Source organism: Pipistrellus kuhlii, unplaced genomic scaffold (genome assembly GCF_014108245.1).
Source record: "Pipistrellus kuhlii isolate mPipKuh1 unplaced genomic scaffold, mPipKuh1.p scaffold_m20_p_146, whole genome shotgun sequence".
NCBI lineage: Eukaryota > Metazoa > Chordata > Mammalia > Chiroptera > Vespertilionidae > Pipistrellus > Pipistrellus kuhlii.
In genome coordinates this window covers 58,258-81,584 of record NW_023425456.1, presented here as the reverse complement: position 1 = coordinate 81,584, position 23,327 = coordinate 58,258, and the positions used below count along the sequence as shown (strand labels likewise).

The 23,327-nt window shown below is 40.9% G+C and overlaps 2 long non-coding RNA genes and 2 other non-coding genes across 4 annotated transcripts in view; all 4 read right to left on the bottom strand.

Annotated features, from left to right (window-relative positions):
* Window positions 1-1,696: 1,696 nt before the first annotated feature.
* LOC118718783 overlaps window positions 1,697-23,327 on the bottom strand; it is a 42,220-nt gene continuing 20,589 nt past the window's right edge. The window contains exons 3-9 of the long non-coding RNA XR_004987920.2: window positions 8,807-20,845; window positions 8,535-8,649; window positions 8,293-8,397; window positions 6,547-8,203; window positions 4,093-4,211; window positions 3,337-3,376; window positions 1,697-1,951 (exon numbers count right to left, since the gene is read on the bottom strand). This is a non-coding gene — a long non-coding RNA (uncharacterized LOC118718783). The remainder of the gene's footprint in view (window positions 1,952-3,336; window positions 3,377-4,092; window positions 4,212-6,546; window positions 8,204-8,292; window positions 8,398-8,534; window positions 8,650-8,806; window positions 20,846-23,327) is intronic.
* On the bottom strand, window positions 19,353-19,422 carry LOC118718822. The gene has a single exon (XR_004987953.1). It is a non-coding gene; the product is annotated as a small nucleolar RNA SNORD64 (small nucleolar RNA).
* Window positions 21,197-22,899, bottom strand: LOC123652351. Its single transcript, XR_006741621.1, has 2 exons — window positions 22,683-22,899; window positions 21,197-21,987 (listed from the first exon to the last, which is right to left on the bottom strand). It is a non-coding gene; the product is annotated as an uncharacterized LOC123652351 (long non-coding RNA).
* On the bottom strand, window positions 21,798-21,871 carry LOC118718823. The gene has a single exon (XR_004987954.1). It is a non-coding gene; the product is annotated as a small nucleolar RNA SNORD107 (small nucleolar RNA).

The following is a 23,327-nucleotide window of genomic DNA, read 5'->3' as shown; positions in this document are numbered from 1 at the left end:
AAAAGTCAAAGAAATAAACAAGGGCATAAGGTATACGTAGAAGCATCCTATCTTGAAAAGGGCAATGGATTTTACCTCTGACAACCAGGATGAGTCTTGGGATGAGAGGAAAAAGATGGGCTGTTTTTTTTTGTTTTTTGGTTTTTTTTGTTAGTTGGTTAATGAATCACCTATCCCTATTGGGTCTATTTGATGTATGGCCATTTATTGTTTACAAAGTGGGCGTAACATTTTTCACCTATTAGATCGGCTAGTTAATTTCAATAATTCCAAGTCCTTATGAAAATTAGCACGGCCATCGCACCCAGGCTGGGTGCGGGAATAGAAAACATGTCAAGGGCAATTTCACAATATCTACGGAAAACCAAACGCATGCAGAACGAAGGGTACAACAGTGCCACGTCTAGAAGTCTGTTTTTTTTTTTTTTTTTTTACGAGAATCAGGAGCACGAGCGTGCTAATAAGAGATCTATAATTATATATATTACAAACGTGATATGCAGTGGCAAACACAATGAAGAAACACAGTTAACCGACGTGTCTCAAAAAGTAGAGGAATGGGTGAACCCATTAGGATACTATGCGCGACATCCAATAAAACGTCTATAGGGAAAGGAGAATGGATCGCTTTGAGAATATGTCCACTATTTACTTAAAAAAAAACACACAACAACAACAGTGGCCACACACAGGCCATCGCACGATGGCGTTATCTGAGAAATAACCCTAACATAAAAAATAAAAAAAATAATAACCCTAACATAAACGTGTAGAGACGCCGAGAGCAGAGACTGGCCACTCTGTTACAAATGGCTCATGACTGTCCACCCCTCAGAATGAGAAACAGGAGGTGGACGATGAGTGGCCACGGTGATGTTAACGTGGGCCCTAGAGACCCATGCCTTCTTTCTCGTTTGTTTGTTGTAACCCATCATTCTTAAGAGGCCCCCGTTTCCGTGGACGAGGTGTTAAAGCTGTTACTGAGATAAGTCGGGCGTTGCGGTTGGGTGTTCCCTTGACACAGGAGTGGACGTCCCAGAAACGAGACCAGGAAACAGAGTCTCGTGAAACTCCCACCATCTCCGTTCAACAGCCAGTGGAAAATCAAGGGCCGTGGAGACTGAGCCTTGGCGTGGCCGAGGGTGCCTTCGCACTGTGCGCGGGACCCCGAAGAAGACCGTTCCGGGGATACCGAGGAACTGGTCATATCTACGAGATGGTATCACCACGGTTCGCAATGCCAGGGCGGTGGTCTTGGCTCCCCCTTGAACACAGCACTTGGGGTGGTGGCACTCGGTCCACAGGCGGCGGGGGGAGGCGGGCATTGGGGAAGGGTTGGCCAACGTCAAGGCCTGGTCTACAAGGCTATGTGACCAGGCTCACTCATCAGGCAAAAAACACACGGATAGGAAGGGGGTCTCATTTGGGCCACCTCTAACAAAAACAAGCACAAAACACCAGACACTGTTCCAATGAGGAACAAAGGCTATCCCAAAGGGTACCAAGACGGCCCATGGGAGATAACACAGCTTGTGAGAAAGCCTAGAACTGATCATCATGGCGTAGGGGTGGGAGGGGTGGGGGGGTCACCCAGGTGGGGAGGGGTCTTACGGGTTACACAATTCAATTTCTCACCCCCGTTTCTAAAGAAAAACATTATCAATTTTTTCACACATCCCCCCTGCCCCCTCACCACCAAAATGCAACGAAGTCCAGAAGACAATAGAAGAAATCATATGACGGATATTCAGAGCAAAGAGAAGTACACCATAGAGTCCAGGCAATTACTTGCCAGCCAGCAGGTCAGTTCTAGAAAAGCTGTCCATGCCCTTGGGGAGACAGAGACGCAGCAAGCTTCTCGGAGGGGGAAACGAGGCGGCCTGTGGGTGATGCTGAAGGGTGGGGTCACTTCAGAAGGTGCCTGGGGTCCTGTTGTCCACATGCCCACCACCTGGGAAGAGGAGAGAGAGAGATGTCACAAGTGAAAACAAGCAGGGCTATCTTAGCCTAGAGGCCCGGGGCACGAATTCATACACCAAGGTGGGGGTCCCTTGGCCTGGCCTTCGCCCTCTTGCAATTCGGGGATCCTCAGGGGATGTCAGAGAGCCGGTTTAGGCCCGATCCCCGCAGGCCAGGCTGACAGAGCCCCAACAGTGCAGGAATCTATGCACCAGGCCTCTAATATGCACACAATGGGGGGGAAATCCAAGATGGCTGCACAGGTAAACACCCAGCCGCAGCCGCACACAACAATTTCAATTAAAATGCAACTAATATGCACACCATGTCTTTGGTTAATCTTCCCGCCCACCCCACACTCCCCTTCCCTCTGAGAATCATCAGTTCTGCCCCCTGGTGGCCACTGTGCATCATAGCAACTGGCCAAATAATTGCTCAGACATAATATATATAGGTAGCCATGTTTCCTACCACAGGGAGGTCACCTAGCAGTCCAGGATGTTACTGCTAGTCCCTGGAAAACAATGCCCAGGAGCCTGGTACTAAGTCTCTCCGAGCTGCAAAAACTTAGCTTGCTTCAGTGCACAAAAATGATAAAACCATGATTTTGTCTCTCACCCCCGCCCCACACACTTTCTGATCCTAATTATTTTCAGATCATTCAACCACAAATGCATTGCTGAAACCATTTCCTGTGTTCCTTATTCATAATTTGTATTTAAATTTAGGGTTAAACATAAAGTAAAACAGCCCAGCTGGCAGGCTTCAGTGGATTCGATGTCGACCCATGAATGAGGAAGTCAGGTCGCATGCCTGGTTTGTGGGCTTGATCCCCAGTAGGAGCCTGCAGGAGGCAGCTGATCAATCATTCTCTCTCATCACTGATGTTTCTATCTCTCTGCCCTCTCCCTTTCTCTAGGAAATCAATAAAATATATTTTTAAAGAATGATGAGGTACCATCGCACCAAGAAAATATTAATAATATCCGCTGCAAAGTATATACCATTTCACGGAAAAACTTTCAAAAAAAAATCTAAGCCCATTAGGGTAGTTCAGACAGTATCTATTTTCCCTGATTTCCTGAATACCTCCTGTACAATTTGATGGTTTTCACTTGGGAAAAAAAAAACTTGAAAAAAAAAAAAAAAACACACCAAAATACTCCTTGTATTTTGATTTCTAGTTTTACTCAGTCTTGTTGACTAATAAAAACCTGGGGTTAGACTATCACCTCAACATAATCACAATAGACCACACAATAGCTTGGTGGAAAACACAAATTGCCGTATCACATAACTCAGGACAGAATCTAACCCATCACCAACACAGCCAAGAGGGTATCTCAACATGAAAAGATAAGACTTCAATGGTCTTACCTGCAATCAAAGTCTCTTTGGTCCTCGCTCACGGAAGATGCTTGTGAGACAAAAAAAAAAAAAAAAAAAAAAAAAAAAAGAAAAAGGAAAAAAAAAGGAATGCTTGACAATGTTTGGACAATCTTCATGCACTCATCAAATGCAAGGGTCATAACTAACTCCCACCCACCAAGGCAATATTCTGGAACATTCCTCAACGTCTGCCTCCCCACTGCTGGCCATAGCTTGATGTATGCACCGAGAACTCAACTTTTGTCATGAAGGCCATACGAACTGCATCCGAGTCTACTTCCTCCTCGATTTGCTTTCTGGTATCTTTTTACCCAAACTTTGGCCTTCTCCCACACCTGCCTGACATCCTTCCTTCCCTTACTCCACCCATCCATCATTCAAAGGCTCATCCCAAAATATCTTAACATCTGAATGAATTTAAAATGGTCCGAGCATAAATTTAAAATTTATGGTCCCTGCCTAAAGAGGATCACATTATTATTTTTCTAATTTTAAGTTTTTTTTTAAAAAAATGTTCTTGTATTGTATAAAGTATGACAGAGAGTAGTACCTATGTCTCCCCCCCAAACCCCCATTGACCTTCCCCCAGCCTCCCATACCACCTGGCACATACCCTCATCCCCCCTCCCCCCAGGGCCTCACGTAGTTTTAGATTTTTAACGACTGCAAACAAAAAACAACAACAACTGGGTTTCCACATCACACTGGACAACACAGACACAGCACGCCGATACTGATTCTTACCAGCATTTCCGAAGATCAAATCCACAGAACTGATCAACAAGAACTACAATTTGGATTGATCTAGGAATGTCAGCATCTAAGATGTGTCACTTCTTACACTGGGAACACCTCAGTTATAACTGTGGAAGATATGGGAAAATGTGATATATGCACATACACCAACGTCAAATACAAGGTCAAGTGTGCTTTTTGGATCCTCCCCCAGAAGGTATTACAATACTTTCATATTAAAATATTTTTTAAAAATCATTAAAAAAAAAAAAAGCTGTTCTTGTGGTCTTGCTACTGAGAGTCTTGGCTTCTGTTTTCTCATCATCACAATATTTTGAGCTTATTTTATAAATAAAAAAAACCCCTCGATGTATGCCTCAAGAAACCATCCACTTTTAATTCCACTTTAGATGTGACTTTTCTGTGTCACATCCATCTATTTTCAATGGTGAAATTCTTATACCACCCATAAGTCAATCTATTCATCTAACCACCTGTCAGATGACCTGAAAACCACCCATGATGCAATCACGCGTGTAATTAGATGAACGATGCCGATTCCCATGTTCACCCATGAATACCCAGCCATCTAGCAATCACACACAAATCCACGTGGACAAGATTCACGCATCCAACATGCCCTCCCACACATCACTAAGGATCTCTGCCTTCACTTCATATATTGAATCTCTCAATCAGTGCATTAACCCACGCCTCCCCTTGCTTTTCAAAACATTCTTTAGCCTTGCATCCAAAGGCCCCTGGTGTATAGTTTCATCCATGTTTACTTCTACCCAATTGTGCATCCGTTTTTTCTAGCCTTTTATCCAATCAGACTCCTTAAAAATATGTATAGCATGTATATTTTTTAAATCACTCCAGAATTGTTCCGAGGGGAAACTAAAATAGAGCTCTAGATTTTAGCAATTGTCAAGGGTCTGATAGAGCCAGCTTATCCCTTTCACACTCCCATATCTCCCTAAAAAGGTGATTTTGTGATTAAGCAAATTTTCAAGAATAGCCAGGACCTTGGACACCTGGCTAAATCTCTCCCATTCCTGATTCCATAATAATCACACGTTCCATTCACAACCAGTTCCCTCCTTGTGTTTGACAAAACTGGTCCAAGGCCAAAGGGCACCCCAGTGACCCTCACGTGTGTGATCAAAGCACCATCCATGTCACTTTGCTCCCTTCACCTCTTATATCCATTCACACCTTCAAAGGTCACTTTCACATTCATCAACCCCCTTAATGGCTGCCTATTACAAGATGTCCTCTGCATGTACTGCAGATGAACTCCCTGGAGACTCAATTCTTATGGATATAAAGCTGTTACACTCTTGCCACCAAACTTGAAATTACTGTAAACCCTGAGAGCAGAGTTCATTGTATCTTGACTATAAATCTTTCCCCATTTGTCTACCCCCCACCCCCAGGATGAAAGATAACTTGGGTCTTTATTTTCTCATGCAATCATCCACATCTGGGTTTGGTCTTCAACCCTTGGTTATCTATAGCAAACACCTCTTCCACCCCCACTGTATGCAAGTCTTCCATCTGACCTCAATACCCTGCTCACAGCATTGGAGAAATCCCCCAAGTGTAACCGAGGCCAGAAAAAGGTGCTGTGGTCAGCTAGGCCAGGCCCGTTCTAGCTGTTTGTGTAATAATTCACTTAATACCGAGTGAACTGAGATGGATGCACTTTGTCCTAACAAGACTGATAAGCCAACTGCTAGTAAAAGTAATTCTCTCAGAAGGATATTATAAAGATGTAACACAAAGAGTGGCCACATTCAACCAGGAACTCAATGTTGACAGTCCCAATCCTATTATTTGATATTTAGGTAGATAGGGAATTTTAAAAATGGATCCTGTAATTTCATAATTGTAATAACTAGTGTTATACTAGCAAAATACCTTTGAATAGACAGTAATATGAAATTCAATATTCTTTATTAATGGTAAAGCATTCACCCTATGTATCTTTTCAAGTTTATACTGATTTTACTGTTGGAATGAAATGAAGGTGCTATGGTTTTTTTTGTTTTTTTTGTTTTTAAAGAAAACCTTTCTTAAGTGAAAGGTTGAATCAAAACACGTGATACAGGAATGATCTTATAACTTGGAAGATGGGCATCCCTAAAGACTGACATATAATATTCTAAACTAGGTCTTATGTTATTTCTTGGGTGGGAGATTGGAAGGTATAAGTGCCCGTGCAGATTCTATTTGGGATATATTTAAAAAAAAAAAAATCCCATGCGTAGCTATTTTCAAGAGAATATACTAATTTTAGAATTAATGACACAAATGGCTTTTATGCAACCATAAAAAAAATAACTGAACTGCATCATGTCATCACCATGTTAACTACGAAATGCTTGGAAATGGGCAACAGTAAGATCTACAATAGCAGTATGCCAAAACATCAAATCGATTAAAAATGGAAAGACATACCTGTAGTTGTATAGGAAGTCACTTAAAAGATATTGTCTCCTAGTTAATCTAATTATTTTGATGCAAATGAAATAAAACTGCATGTTTTCCCAACTTGCAAAATAATTTTAAGCATCGAGTGACAGAAAAAGTGCGAGTATAGACAGGGAATATTCTGAAAAAGAAAAGAAAGGAGATAGAACTCAATAGACTAGGTAAGAGTCACAGGTACCAGTAATTTTGAAGCATTAATAGGATGATCAGAAACAGAGTCAACAGACTGAATTTTGGGATTTAAACAATAGGGTAGAATTTAAAACTAGTGGTGAACTGTTTAGGTCAAGGTGCATAATATGAGTATGTGATGCCTTTAAAACTGCAGCAATGATTTGTGTAAAAAAAAAATAAAATGACAAAACTGACATAAAGTAGAAGGAAATATAGACATAAATGTATACTATTGTAAACGTTTTTAAAAAGAAAAACACCAACACAAAAGGGATAAAACATTATATGATTATATTTAATAACAAGTTTGGATACAACCAAAAAGTAAAACACCGGAGTAAAATGGTAACAAAAACATGGTATTTCATTTGCAAATGCATGAGAAATGGTTAACATCTTTAGTGATAAACAAGCTCTTAAAAACCAGTGATGCTACAGTGATGCAAGGGAACTGGGGAAATGGAATGAAGAGGTGAGGTGATGCAGAAGCGGTGAGTGTGTGACTGTGCTGAGCAGTGCTGGAGGAGCTTCTCCGAAGTCAGGGCAGAACGAAGACACTGGCACCTAACAGTCTACCGCTCTGAACAGTGTTTGTGCAGTTTGAGCTCAAACAGCGGAGGAAGATTAACGAGAAGGACCTAGCGTGAGTGGAAAGCTAACTTGAGCCTATATATAAATTGATTATTTTTGGCCAGAGAATTTCCAATTCATTGGAGTTTTTTTCAACTAGTTAGTTGGATAATTCAAAAGGAATGGTATAAAAGTGTGTTCGATGCAGAGAGGATGCGTGGTCAGGGTAAGCGCCTAAAGCACTACTTGCCTACAATGTGTGAGCGCCACCACAAGGGTGCGCACTAACTCTATTAGTAGATGATAGCGTAGGGAGTACTGTCATTTCGTACTGTGATCCGTGTATATGGGTCCTGGTGGGTACCAGAAACATTGATTGAGTATACCTGAAACTAATACAAAGTAGTATTGAATGTTATCTAAATGAAAAATAAAATGACATTATATAACATGGGGTGAGGGTAAAAATTAAAAGGTACATAAAGTAGTGACTACATACTTAACAAATTTTTATGTCGCCTAAAATCTAAAGAAAAAAAAACTATCTTAATGAATACATTGTAAATCTAAGCTACAAGTAAAATAAGAATATATGGGAGCCCTGGGGGAGGCCTCACAACGGCACGTCCAGGGCTTCGGTCTTAAGGTCTCCAGCTTTCCATTTCCTGGTTCCAGTCCCACAGCAACAAGGACAACAGTCAACATGCTGCTTACAGTTCTCGCCATCACCGCGAGGTCACCTTGGACACGAAGTTCTCTCTGTCGAGCTGAGCTGGCAGGGTGTGTCCGTGGCCACGCCCAGGAGGCACCTCTGAGCCGCTCTGAAGACGGTGGTGTTCTGGTGGTGGCAGAAGCTGGCAGGCGTCTGTCCGGGCATCCCCTGGGCCGGGAGGTGAGAACAACAGGTCAGAACCTCACTATGGCACCGGGTCCCAGGGCAGCTCAAACTCTGATCACTGTCTGTCTTACATGCATGTCTCCGGGACGCTCCTGGGCCAGGGATGGAAGTGGGGCACAGCGTGAGGACGGGGCGGTGGAGCACTGCAGTGGAGACTTCCTGAGCACCATCACCTCCTGTGAGAAGAGAAACTCTGTAAGGCAAGGCTCGTCTCCCCTTTGGTGAAATGCCCTTTAAGTTAGTTCTCAGGCAGGCTGGAAATCCAGCTACAGCCTTATAGGAAAACAGCACTCCCTGTTCCAGAACCTCTTACCTGTGGTTCCGTTGAGCCTCAGGGAACAAGGAACTCCACCGAAAGATGAATATTCCCGATGTTAATTGTCCTTACATTTTCGCAAATTCAGTTTCCTTTCCTCATTTTTTCACTCCTGAGTAATAGACAGTATAGACATGTTTAGATACAAATTAGACAAAGGCCTACTTGAAATCCTTTTGAGACTCAACTACAATAAGAAAATAAACCCATCCTCCCAAGCCATGAATGTTTTCTGCCTGTCAACACAAATGAGACTGTACGGCACATACCTGCCATCTCCCTTCTTCTCTCCTTGGTCACCGATTCTCCTTCTTCCTCTTCCTTACACGGTACAGATCCGTGCTGCGTTAGTCTCCGAGTCACATACTGTCTTGATCTCTTAAAAGCATTAGTCAGGTCCAAATCGCAATAGAAGGCCGGACACCACGGCCACACATGCCCAGGGTGTTGATAGGCAAGATGGACAGGCACAAATTAGGTGCCTTTAACATCCTGTTGTTAATGTTCTTTCTGAAACACCTTTTAACATTTTGAATGCACAAAGTAGAAGCAGTCCTTCCACTCACATCTGTTTGTACTTTTGAGATTTTGCCATAGTTGGCCAGACAACTTTCTCTTCCATACTCGGTCACTTTAGATTGTCATGTAGCAACATACAAATACATGGATGAGCGATGCTTACTATTTTACTAGCACATGCACAAAAATGCCAGAGGGTCGAAACCATCACCATGATAGCAACACTGATGTTGAATCATTGCCCTCAGCTTTTCTGGTAGATGACGTAGAGGCCCATGGACATACCTCCTTGTCACAGACATTTGTTGATCTTTGCTAAAAAATGACAGCTTTAAGTATCAATTTAAAACACACATCCACATAAGAAAGTCTTATCAGTATTTAAATTATATCCATTTAAGTAATCTATAATCATTATCTTTAACTAATGTGTATTTCAGTCGTTCAAAGTTTCTTTCAATTTGTAATGTACTTTCAACATTGTAAATTTGAATTGGAATAGATAAAATCACAGCAGTCAATTTTACGCATTCACTTTTGATTGTCATTGCCAAGCTGCTATTCAAATAGATGATTTATACTTTAATCCACACTGGATTGGACCATCTTTCTAAGAAACTTTACGAAAGTACATTACAGGCAACTGAGATACAATACACTTTTGACATTAAATCATGACCTTCAAATATAACAATTCACCAGAAAAGTTTTAGAGGTCTCAGAGAATTAAAATATTCATAATTAGTGAAATTCTCTCATACAGATGACACAAGTGAAAGCATTGATAGATGGAGTTGCTTAATTATCGTATACAAAATTAACACATTAACATGTAATGAGGCTGGCTTTTAGAAGTGTAAGAATAACTTTCATAGCAAAATGAAAATCAATAAGCTAATGAGAAAACAAGCATTCAGATCTATCCCCCTAGAACAAATGTTCATATGTGCGTATGTTCACATTTATCTAGCCTAGCAACATAGCAATTTCTTTAGCAATGTGCGTCTCTGCCATGTCTGATTCCATCACTGACAACATCTGGATGTGACAAAGTGACAGTTCTTGTCACACACCTTTATCCCTAGAGCTTCACCACACATGTCTGGTGTGCCAATACTTTTGTCCATATCCGGTGTAGCCTTTCCTTCTACAGAGAGCCTCACTGAGACGAAGACATGAAAGCAATCTCAGGATCCCACTTCCAGGAACTCTCCGCACACCAGAATGCTCACACGGCCAGGGAATCAAACCATCACTAACTACCACCTAGCACATTGCCAAACATACCAGAAGCCACCTTATGCTAGTATTCAATGCATTATTTACAAAATTTGCCAATCTCCCTATCCATCTAGAAAACCTAGATGTTTAAAATGCGTGTATATATATGCCTATTTACAAAATTGTCCTGACTGTGGCTGTGTAATTCTTTTAAAATACATTTCCCAAGATTAAAACACATAATGCCCTATTAGCTACACAACCACAAAGTGAGGACTGAGGTCTTTGATGTAGAATACAACACTAAACAATGCCTTATTTCAAAAAGCGTAGGACCATTCCCTTTTACCCACCCCCTAGCAAATCCACAAACAGAGCAATATATACAGCTCAAGAAACCACCACACATCCTAAGAATATAAAAGCATGAGATTGAACAATGAATTATTTACAAAAGTATACTCTGAGTGAGAGAATATATACATTTGGAAAGACTAGATGTGGGAAATTAAAGTGTATCTGCCTGTTATTTACAAAGTTGTCTTGAATACTGTCATGCGACCACGGGAACACACACACAACAACTATGTGTAGTTCCAAGAGGTAGTATAAAATCCGTTTGGCGAAGCAACTAATTTTCTTCGATGTGAAAAAGAAAAAAATACAGACGGAAGGATTAATAGGCAGATAACAGGATTTAGGGTCATGAGAATAACCAATATCATAATGGGTATGTCAATGTCAAAATGTCACCTTATGGATGTAAAAGGCATGATTACCCTACGTGTTGGGCTGATTATTGCATGTGAGTGGGGACTGAGGTATATGGGAAATCTTTATATCTTCCCCTAAATTTGCTATGAATTTAAAACCGCTTTTCAAAAAATCTTAATAAAAACAGAAACCTACTGGGAAACTTGGCACACCCAAAAACACACCAAATTCACACTGAATCTTGTTTACAATTCATACTTAGGATGGCCAGACTAGTCTTCCATATTGGGGTAAATGAATTAAGTTGTACATTTAATTTTATTGCCGTGTTATTATTGAAAGACAATTGGGTAGGAACAAATATACAATAATATTTACAGGATTATATATTTTAGAGATTCTGTAAATGTTCTTTAGAAAAAACAATTCCATCACGAACCTCAGCACATCTGGGAAACTAATATATAACAACATGGCCCTTAAATTGAGGTATTTTTCTATAAAATGACAATTTCATGCTTATTATCTACTTTTTACGTCTAAATAAAAATGTGAGGTAAAAACACTTTTCACTTAGCATACTATTCTCAAGGTCCATCCATGTTGTTGGGAAGTGGGTGGCGAGGTAGTTAAGGAAAATGGGGGCCAAATATATGGTGATGGAAGAGGATTTTACTTTGGGTGGTCCACATGCAATGCAAAAGACAGATTACATGTCATCGACATAAACAAAAAATAGATAAGAAAATATTAGATGAGGTCAGAAAACATCCACTAACCTTTTTCAATATTTGAGGAAAAAAATCTAATTATATGAATATATTGATACTAGAAAGTATATCAGCAATGAACAGGCGTTTTAAAGATAAATACAGTTTTAAGATTACAATAGGCAGGACTGGTGAACCATTTCAAGCAAGCAAGCAGAAAAAAAAGCCTACGTGAAGCATATGTGCTATAATTCCAGGTGAAATAGAATTTACAACGATAGAAATCTCTGCACATGTACAAGAGTATATTGATAGAAAAACAAAGATCTGGTCAGCTTAATTACCCCCATTCACCCCAAGTGATATCAAACACTAGGGGGTGAAGTAACACTTCTATTGGTAACAAACATTTTTTAACCATAAGTCAACATTAACATATGTACTCTGTGTGTGTGTGTGCGCACGTGTGTGGGCATGCGCTTATGTGCGCATGTAGAGAGGATTTCTTCTATACACCTAGGAAGTGAAGATGTGTAAGAAGCTTGTCTATTATACATACAGCAGTCAGATAACCTCCCTGCTCAAATCCAGAACTTAACATTAAAAAACAAACTTGAAAGAAAAAATTTACACGATTAACATATTAATGACAATGATTTCTACACCTTAACTAAGAATGTCTACTGAAAAAAAAAATACAACACAAAGGCAATAACCCCCCCCAAACAATACATGTTGACTAGACAAATATAGCAATTTAATTGCCTAAATAGAAGTCACCTTTGTCTATCAATGCAGATGTTATAAAACAAAACATTTGTCCACCATATAACTAGCAGCGTCACAGTATCTTCCATTGTTTGTCCTATGACTTTAAAAAAATATTCTGTACACTAATATACACATATGTACATGTATATGTGTATATTTATATACACATATGAATATGTAAACAATCATATTTAAAGGACTAAAAGTTTAAAAAAGATATATACAATAATCTAAAAATAAGACATGCAAATATAAAAGTCCCTATTGCTTTACAAAACATGTAATAACTGAATATTATATATATATACATATTATACAAAAACATTCTTTTGTCAGCCCACATATAATGAACTTGGGTTTAATATATTCCATTGCTAACGTCCCAAACATAAATCACCTATACAACTAGGAATATGTACTAAAAACAATTCACTATTATCATTATGTCAATTTCCACTTGCAAATGAACTTGTCTAACCTATGCTATTTTACACCACATTGTAGAGATTTCTCCAAGTTATGCAAAAAACCTGTCCTATTTGTATACAAATATATCTGAAACCATCAATAAGAGCAGACCTACAGTTGCAATGACATTTCCAGCATGACGTCATAAACCAGAGTGCATTGTACTATGTTCTACATTGAGGACAACATAAACATGGCGCCTAATGATGAAGGAACACCGAGAGGCTACATCTAACATCTCTTTGGTAAACAAAAATGCTTCTATCCCAGTAAGTTGGTCATATTTATAACAAATTTACAATAATGTATATACACGTTAAAAATTGCATGTTAGGCATTAGTAACATTGTTTATAAAAAACAAAATGTTATAAGTAATAAATAAATCGTGAGGCTATATAAAAATGAAAAGAAAATTTACAAACTAAAGGTAGACGTGTGAGCATGGAGGTAAGCCATCTCCGTGAGATGGCTTTGAAACATAGCGCAACAGCTCTTATATAAACAGCAATAGCACTTGGTATAAGCATAGCGCAACATATACATATCAAAACAATGCCAATCACACGAACATTTACACCCACGGAGCAGCCTTTCATGTCTGTGGTCGCTGTGTTTGAAACCACCTGGCCCAATCCCACAGCGACCGTCCTTTCAAATGGTTAAATGTATGTACATCTTTCAGAGGTATTCTGACAGTTCTATTTAACATCAGGTATTAAAATACTTCTATACACGTAACCAAACTCCTTGTTAAAAACTATATACATCAGAAAATGGTGCAAAGCAATTATATTTGGCTTTTTTATACACATGGATATCTAATGCCTTGCCATTTCCTTTTCTACTATCCCTGAGCACAAACGAGTCCAGAATTGTGTATAGCTTTACAAAACTAATCCAGAAGACAATTTTACCAAATGTGTTATTAGAAACTTCCCTAGGAAACCAGCTTGAGTATATCACAGCAACCATTACAAAAATATTCAAAAATAACAGATTTGTTTACAAATGGAGGCCTCTGTGCTTGAGTTTATATTCCAAGGAAGTTTACGTAAACAAAGAATAAAATACAAGAAAATGAAACCATTATATGTCGAATTTCATTCTCTTTGTCTCCTCACACCAAGAACAGTTCATAACATTCTTTAGTCACTGAGCATTTCATATTTACATTTTAACATCATTGTCCATACCAATGTCCATCAATTGTTCAGCTTTATGTGGGCAATAAAGTGAGCAGGGTTAGATTCTTAGTTGTTTTTAAAATGCTAATTGGAGAAAAAACTGGGGACCTGTGCCTCAGGCATCTATACAAATGTCTCTGTTACACAGCTTTCAATGGTAGACCTTCTGAAGGGGAGTTGAGATTCCCCACAAAATATTCTTTTTCTCCAAAGAGATGTAAGAGCGGATGGTCCAAACAAAGAGTATAAATCTGTGTTTCTTGTCCTCGTGGCTGGTAAAGCTTCAAGATCAGTAAGAATGTGCTGTGTGTCCTTCCTCTCCAGCTCCTGCGGGGTTGACCTGTGTCTGCTTGATGTTGCCCTTCACACCCCTTTTTGGGGAGGAATACGGAATGAGAGATGCCGTTCCTTTGCTTTTGGCCCAGGCATCGATTCTTATTAGGGTGGGATAATGGCTCTCGATCTGGCCAAAGACCCCTTCAGTTTGCATGAGGTTTAGATGCCCACAGAGTTCCCTGGTTCAGGCCGGGCAGTTCCTCAGGCTGGGATCTCAGGCCCATCCATTGTACATCATCGTGGCTTTCAGTAACGGTTTCTGCTGTACAAACTTCTGGAGATGGTTGTTAGGGGACCGGGGGGGAGGGGGTTTGATGAATGAACATCCCAGATTTTGAGAATCCAAATCTTCAGGTGACAAGTGAAGATTACCAGTTCTGAGAGTGGCAAAAGACGCTGATAGTATCAGTCTATGGAATCTTTCCCCTCTTCTGATTATTGCTTATCATAATACTGTTGGAACACGATGTGGTTCGTCATCTGTCAGAGACTCTCTGGCAGACAGACGAGAGAATCTGAAGACAGAAGTAAGGCGACGGCTGGGAGTTTTAAAAAAGTTACAAGAGGTCGAACTGCCAATTGGAAAGGTAGGTGCGGGACAGCCATCTACTGGAGCCTGAGCAGCAATCCCCCGGCTACGCAGGTTCTTACTTTTGGCAAGAAACCCTTGTCCATGGTTCTCAGGCTCCAGGCGTGTCCAATGCCTGCCCCTTGGTCACCCCCTCGTTGGCAGCAGCTTTTTACATTCTATAAAATTCAGTCAAAGGTATCATGCAATGGTTTTGAAGTGATGGTTATGATGGCATGAAATTTTCACATGGTCACTTGCTAGTTTCTTCTTGGAGCGATCCAGACATGGTCTTGTCATTTTAAAAACAACTGTTCCAAGTGTTTTAACAGCAAGTTGTAGAAGATGTTTATGTACATTAGAAAAGCTAAACAATGATAGGTCTATTTACATAATTTTATGTGGCTACGTCCGTGGTTACCACTAAGTAAACAGTTGTATACTCTCAATAACAATGAACTCTTGATCTCTAAGAGGTTGTACAAGAGATTCGTTCACCTGCTTGTTTTTTTTTTTAAACAGGTAAGTTTTATTCTCTAGTGAGCTAGACTGAAACAGATGGATGACTTTAAGAATGATCCTTTTCCTTTCCACAGAAGCCAAATTGAAATGGGAAGTATTCCTTAACTATGGATAAGCAAGTTGAATTTAGGATGGTGTTACCCAATTCTCTGCACCCAGCAGAGGCAAAATCAAATGCCACTTAAATCTTTAAGAATTGAGATTTAAACTAGAAGCTGAATTGTCATTTCTTGTACCTTTTGTTTCTTTATGAATAGATTTTACCCAATAATTTAGCCAAATTATGACATACGATCTATCCTTCAAATCTATACGAAATGCCAATTACACTAGGTCTTGGAAAGAGAACAGCAATGACTTTAAGGCCAATGAATCTCTCTCCATAAAATACCAGAAGTCAGGCTATGCTTTCTTGTAAACATTTAAACAAATTTTACCATATTGCAATCTAAGACAAAAATATTACTCATTGAGTTGTGTTTAAATATTTTAGTTTCCTCACTGTGGTTCGGGTTTTGGAGGGGTGGGAAATTTCAAATATTCCTTTGGCCTCACCTAAGACCTTAACTGAGAAAACACCCAATCCATTCAGTCATGCTCACCAGAGAGTTACACATTAAGCAAAAGATAATTAGAAAAATAGGTCACTTTTTTTTTTCTGCCATCCTACAAAAATAAGGAAATCCATATCATTGCAGTAATTTAATTCTCATAGAAACTATCAGGTTTTTTTTTATAAAAATCCTGTGGGATTTCTCCCTATCTTCAGCCCAAGCCACAGAAAAGAGGTCTCCTTGTTTCAAATTCAGGTCCTTTTAAGTCACAACTTTAAGTGTTCCATGATTTCTCATTTTTGAGTCCAAACCACAGAAAAGAGGTCTTCTTGTTTGAAATTTAGGTCCCTTTCCTTTATAGGTCACATTTTTAAGTCTTCCATGATTGCTCATTTTATTGAGTCCGAATCACAGAAGAGAGGTCTCCTTGTTTCAAATTTACATCCTTTACAGGTCACAAGTAAGTCTTCCATGATTGCTCATTTTACTGAGTCCAAACCATAGAAGAGAGGTCTCCTTGTTTCAAGGTTGAGGTCCTTCATGTCACAATTAAAAAAAAAAAATCTTCCATGATTGCTCATTTTATTGAGTCCAACCACAGAAAAGAGGTCTCCCCTTATTCCATAGGAGTCCCTTCCTAAGTCACAAGTTCCTAAAACAACATGATTGCTTATTTGAATTCGGTCCAAGCCACAGAAGAGGTCTCTTTGTTTCTAGTCTGGGTTCCTTTTTCATTCGTTGCAAAGTCTCTCTACCTCCACACTCCTCAGCACCTCCCAATACAGAGAAACCCCGACTGAAGTGACAAAATGTCAAAGCTTGCCACTAACAGTGAACAGTCCATTGTAACACTATTCCCATTTAGAAGCATATTTACAAAAGCTCAATTTCAATACCAAATATTGCCACCAGGATATTTACAGCAAAGCTATTAAATACATATTGAAATTTGCCACTAGAAAATAGCATCACTCATTAACTCATTGGTATTGCCAGTTATGGCCATTTTAAATGACTTAGGAGTGGATGCTTACAATACAACAACCATATGCAAAAAATAATAAAGCTGTGCACAGTTCAGTAACCAACACAGAACACAAACTGGATAAAACACTCCCCCACAGTGGAAGCATCTGGCAAAATTACCATGTCTATGAAATTAGCATGCTATTGAGAATACTACTGTTTTCTGGAAACTTTACTGTTCAGTTTCATCCAAATTGAGGTCAATATTTGGGTAGTTGATTCATTATTAGAGACATTATCCAAATTAATTTGCTTTCTCCAATCAGGTACATAATTTAAATTTATTTTGGCAATTCTGATGAAAGGATTCACACTCAAATTTTCAGTTTCTGGCCAATTACAAATTTGGTTACTAATTGGTTATATTTTAAGAAAAAAGTATTTTGCATTCACCTTTAGACAGCCAATTTCTTTCCAAATTAAATGCTCTAATGAGTCCATTTTAAATGTTCCACAATGAGGTCTATGCAGATTGGCGTGTGGAACAGTCCTTTCAGATAATGCCCAAGGAACTCTGAATCACCCCCAGCTATTGGTTCTCTGTGTGGTGCCTGAACAGGGCATGTCACCTTTTCCGCCCTAGACCTACTGAATCAGCAGCAGACAAACTGTACAAGCCCGCAGACTGATTCTCATGTGCACTAAGGTTGGAGACAAGTTTGGCCTCATCTTAGCTGGCTACAAATGCAAACCCCTTCACCTATTCTACTAACCCAGCTGTCATCTCAAGAAAGGACCCGGAGCTAACCCATCAAGGCTGGCCGAGACCAAGGCGCTGAATGACACAGTGGCAGGTAAGTGGTACCTGCAGCACCTAACCTCCCCCACAGCCTCCTGATATTCCAAGACTCAAATGAAGTAACTGATGTTGCTCTCCATTTACCCAGATGGCTCCCTTCAACCTGATGGAATCCCTTTAAGCCCTTCAATTTCCTTCTTCCCTGTGTCCACTACCACTCACTCTCCATCTCAGCCTTCCCAAAGAGTCTGATCAAGTCAGCCCTCCCCATCCATGAAACAAGCACCTGATCACTTCCAGAGTGTGCAGGGGTTCTCTCTAGGCCACATGCGCCTCAAGAATGGATGTACTGATGGTTCTCAGCCAGCTGGATCAGGGTCCTTTCTCTCAGCAGTTGGTATCACCCTATGTTGCGCCCAATGTTCAAGGTCAAAAGACTGCTAACTCCCTCAACTGCATGTTCCCACTGTAATTCAGTTAGTAGAAAGGGCATCTTTCTTCTCTCAATTCTCTAAGAGAAACCAAACAAGTCTCTGAGGTAGTAAATATTAAAAAAAAAAAATTCTGGTAGGATAACTGGAACTAAACAAGGTAAAAAACTGCTAATACTTATCTAACCTATTTACAAAGAACGTTGTTTGTTAATCTTTACAGCTTTTTCCACTAAAAGCTGTTCACTCGCCACACTAGCCACACCCACACTATTTACACACACTCACACACATGCATTGAAATTAAGGTGACTATTTAAGGATAAGGTCTTAATACATTCAATTGTCCATGGTAACTTTTTTATACAGGTTTTCCTAAATACCTGTTTAATTACTATTCAATCCCTCACAAGAGCTACTACAAGCAAAGCACAAGCACTTAGTCGTAGAATGTCAATCTCAGGTCTTAAGATCCATTACTCATACAAGACAGATGTTAAAGAATGACGTGAAGTCCCCGTTCAAAGAATGCATGGCATTTTGGCAAAAATGTCCCTCACCTGTGCTCAGATTCACCCACTGCCAACGCCCCTTCACCCCCTTGAATCTGAGCCAACAATCAATCTCCATCTTGCCAACATGCAAAAGGTGGTGACTAAGAAAAGAATGAGAGTGCTCCCTCTGGTGGAAAAAAACGTAAACTGATCTTAGACAAAAGCAAGGTCTCAACCAACTGGCATGTTCTGCCTCATGTGCTAACTGGAGCTGCTCCGAGGGGCTGGGGGCCATGGTCTCAGGAAGCTCTGGTCCAAGGTGGGAACCAGTGCAGCTGTCATGAGGTGTCACTTGAAATGCATGATGGGAAAGTCAAAGGTGAGACAGCATATGCTGAGACACAAGAAACCATGTCATGGGTGGGGATCAATACCCACAGCTCCCTCCTTTCTCTAACGAACCTGCAGTGTTGACGGGAAGCCTGGTGAAATGTACAGCCTACAAACGGATGTTAAAGAAATGTGCGGCCCACGTGCGTGGATGGACACTTTGGCTGGACTTCAGAGTATTCATTCGGGTGACTTTCACGTCATTCAGTTCAGACAACATAGCTCATCATGAGTCAAGCCCACGTCTTACCAACAGCAAGTGCACCTGGTTGGAGGGTAATGCCTGTGGACTGTACATTTCTACTACCAGGACAGCCCTAGCCTACCAGAGGGCATGACTGATCAATCAATCATCTTGGACAACAATGTCACTCAATGACCCAGAATTAAGGTTGAAATCTAGGGATGGGGAATCAAAGATCATGAAACATCCAGAAATCTCAGAATTGGGTTGAGACCTTTGGTGCCTTACAAGAAAATACCTAGAATCCACTCTCTCAAGCCAACTGCCCAACAAACTGAAAAGTGGAAAGTGGAACACCAGAAACCAGCAGACAGATTTAACAGGAGGAAGTCTAAGGTTCCTCTCCTCCAACAGCATGCTGGAATCCCACCGAAGAGCAAGGTGACATGAGAAAACTAAAGTATTCCCAAGTGTGGAAAAAAATCAAGGTGCAAAGGTCAGTGAGAATGGCCAAGAAAAAGGAAGTCAGACTGAACAGATGAAATCCACTTGTATCCTCATCAATTACTCATATTGGGAATCTACTTTTACCTTCATTCTGGCTGCTAAGTGACAAAGATGCTACAGGAAAATAAAGAAGTTGCAATCAGATAAAGATCCTACATGAAGACAGATGCTGTGACCAGGTAGAGAAGCTCAATAAGATGCTACATGAAGACAGAAGCTCAATAAGATGCTCCATAAGGCAGAGAAGCTCAATAAATAAATGCTCCATAAGGCAGAGAAGCTCAGTAAGGAGATGCTACATCAGACAGAGAAGCTCAATAAGGAGATGCTACATCAGACAGAGAAGCTCAATAAGGAGATGCTACATCAGACAGAGAAGCTCAGTAAGGAGATGCTACATCAGACAGAGAAGCTCAATAAGGAGATGCTACATCAGACAGAGAAGCTCAATAAGGAGATGCTACATCAGACAGAGAAGCTCAGTAAGATGCTACATCAGAGAAGCTCAATAAAGAGATGCTATGCTACATAAGGCAGAGAAGCTCAGTAAAAAGATGCTCCATCAGACAGAGCAATGAGATAAGATGCTACATCAGACAGAAAAGCTCAGTAAGGAGATGCTACAGAGAAGCTCAATAAAGAGATGCTACATAAGGCAGAGCTGCTCAGTAAAAAGATGCTCCATCAGACAGAGCTCAATCAGATAAGATGCTACAGACAGAGAAGCTGAGTAAGGAGATGCTACCTAAGACAGAGGCTCAATAAGATGCTGAAGGACAAAGATACTACTGAAGGCAGGAACCCTGGGCAGTTACAACCCTGTAAATGATGAAGTCATGTGAGACTTCAACTGCAATTTGGAATTAAATGGCAGCCATACCTGGTGCCGTCCCTCCTGATGCCCAGAGGCTGTTGTCACTGTGGTTTCCTGCAGGCAATCAATCACCACCCACCCACCCACTCACTCACTCTCCCCCCCCCCCATCGTGGTCTTAGGACTTAGGTCACATGCTGCTGCTCTGCCAGGTATCTCCCTAAGCGAGCCAGGTCCTCTCCCTGCCCTGGGACCTCAGGTAGAACTTCAAAGGCTATATCCCTGCAGGCACCACAGCTCAGCCCTATCTGGGAGCAGCAGCTCCTTTAGAGATGAGGGTGGAGTTGGGGCAAAGGCCTGGATTGTCATCACAGGTTTCCACTGTAGGGGAGTCACTTTAAAGCACGTAAGGGCTTGTATTGCTAACATTCGTTAGTGCCACACATTTCTTGAACATTGACCATGTAAGACCTTAAACCTAGGTCAGTGATTTTCAACCTTTCTCATCTCATTGCACATAAGCCAATTAGTAAACTTCTGGGGGCCACCAAAATATACAATTTTTGCCAATTTAACCTAGAAAGTAAGTGTAATTTCAATTCATACTGAACAGCCAATGTTGTGTTGACTGGTCATTTATGTGAGATCTAAGGGAGGGTGCACTACATGCTTTAAAATTTTGTAGCTCGTGGGTTGAAAATCGCTAACCTAGGTTACAGACAAGATAAATTGTCTTCGAACAGGGGCTGTGTCCACGTGAAGGCATTTTCCATCCGGCTGGCATGTTGGTCAATGGGAGGCCTCCACTTAGCCACCATGAAACTTAAAAGGCGGGTGTCGGTGTTCCATCCCAGGCCGGAGGGTGGGGGCAGTCTCCACATGTGCCTGTCGGGGTCCGAGGGTGGGCCTCCTTTGTTGCCTCCAACAGCACAAATATGTACAGAAGAGAAAAGGATGCGCTTGAAATGTGTGTGAAGGTTTTGCAGAAGGATGTTTGAGGAACTGACATGTGTTTTAACTGCCATTGGAAGTATGCTAAATTGTCATGTCAAGCCAACACTTCCTGTTGACAAGATGTGCTAGGTGTGTGGTGAGGCGCATGACCAGATTTCAGTGACAACTTCCTAGCTCATATTTTGAGATCATGATGTTCAGACAAGGTCCTGTATCATCATGAACCCAGCCATGGCCTTTGCAATGCACGCGGGTGTTTCTGCGCGATCACTTTACCTTAAGGGGCCTGTCCCACGGGCAGGGGGTGGCAGTGCTGGCTGAGCAGGATTCGGGCGTTCGTTCCTGTGTGGCAGAGAGGGATTGTGAGAGACTGGACATGTTGTACTGTGCCAACCTCACTCGTTACACCTTGTCCATTGACTTAATATAATTAAAATCCTAAGCATTATGGCTTGGGTGCCAGGCCCAAGTTAAATAGAAGGCAACTATGACTAAGGGAAAAAAATCAGGCAACGGGTGATAGCCTTACAAACCTCATGATTTTGTAGCAACTATAATGAACTATAATGGCCTACTTGTTGAAAGCAATAGCTTCATTGGAAATCAACAAAGCCTTGCCCAGAGGCTGAAGTATTGTTGGGCTGTGATATGCTTTTATATATAAAAAAATCAAACACAAAACACCCAAAAAAACATAAGGCAGACTTCTACTTGAAACTATTTTACCAGCCTGTAAAGTGCCATGTCATTTTATAGACTGAAGATCTGCCCAGCAGGAGAGTCCTGGCTGGCAGAGGTCTGCCTCCAGTAGCTGTGTGATCTGAGGCCAAAACCTAATGTCTCCCGGCCTCCACAGCTCTCCAGCAGTCAGCTGTCCTCCAAAGCCAGACTAATCCGCACAAGGAACTCCGATCATCCCAGCAGACCACACAGAACAGGGGTCTGTCACCATGCCCCGCCCACAGGTACATGCTGCATCAGGGCTGGTTCTACCTCTTCTGCTAAGGGAAGGGTGGCTGGCCTTCTGTGCTGCTTACCTGGCAGTCCATCGCCAAGCGTGCAGCTCCTGACAGTCTCTTGTTAAAGATGGAGGCCAACAAGCCTCGCTGGAAAGAGCAGACACAGTCCAGTCCAGTGTTAATCCCAACCAACCAGTTCCACACGCTGACTCCTACAAACCGAGGGCCCCTGGTTTCCTAACTGCAGGCTAAGCTAAGGTGACCAGACTTTTAACATTGGTAAAGCAGGACACCATTGACCGGGGGGGGGGGGGGGGGGGGGGGGGGAGGGGTTTTATTAAAAATTTGGTCTATATGGAGCAACAAAATTTTTCATAGAACGCAAAATAGTATTGTAATATATATTTTTAAATCCAACGTAAGTACAATTTACAAATATAATAAAAATCATGTATAGTATTTTATTCTTTGGCATATTTCTCATTTGAGTGAATTCTAACAACTGATCAATAATGCCAACTTGGATAAGCAGTTCTCGATAATCAGTTCTCAACAATCATTTGTTATTATTAAAGTTTAACATTATAAAATTAACAAAAATATAAAAATTTCATATCCTGGCTAAATAGCCACATGGTTGCCAAATACTGTATATTCCCTTCCCTTTCTCCTGCCGTTCCCTAGCTTGTCGTGCATTCTTTCCAAAAATCAGGACTTTTTAAA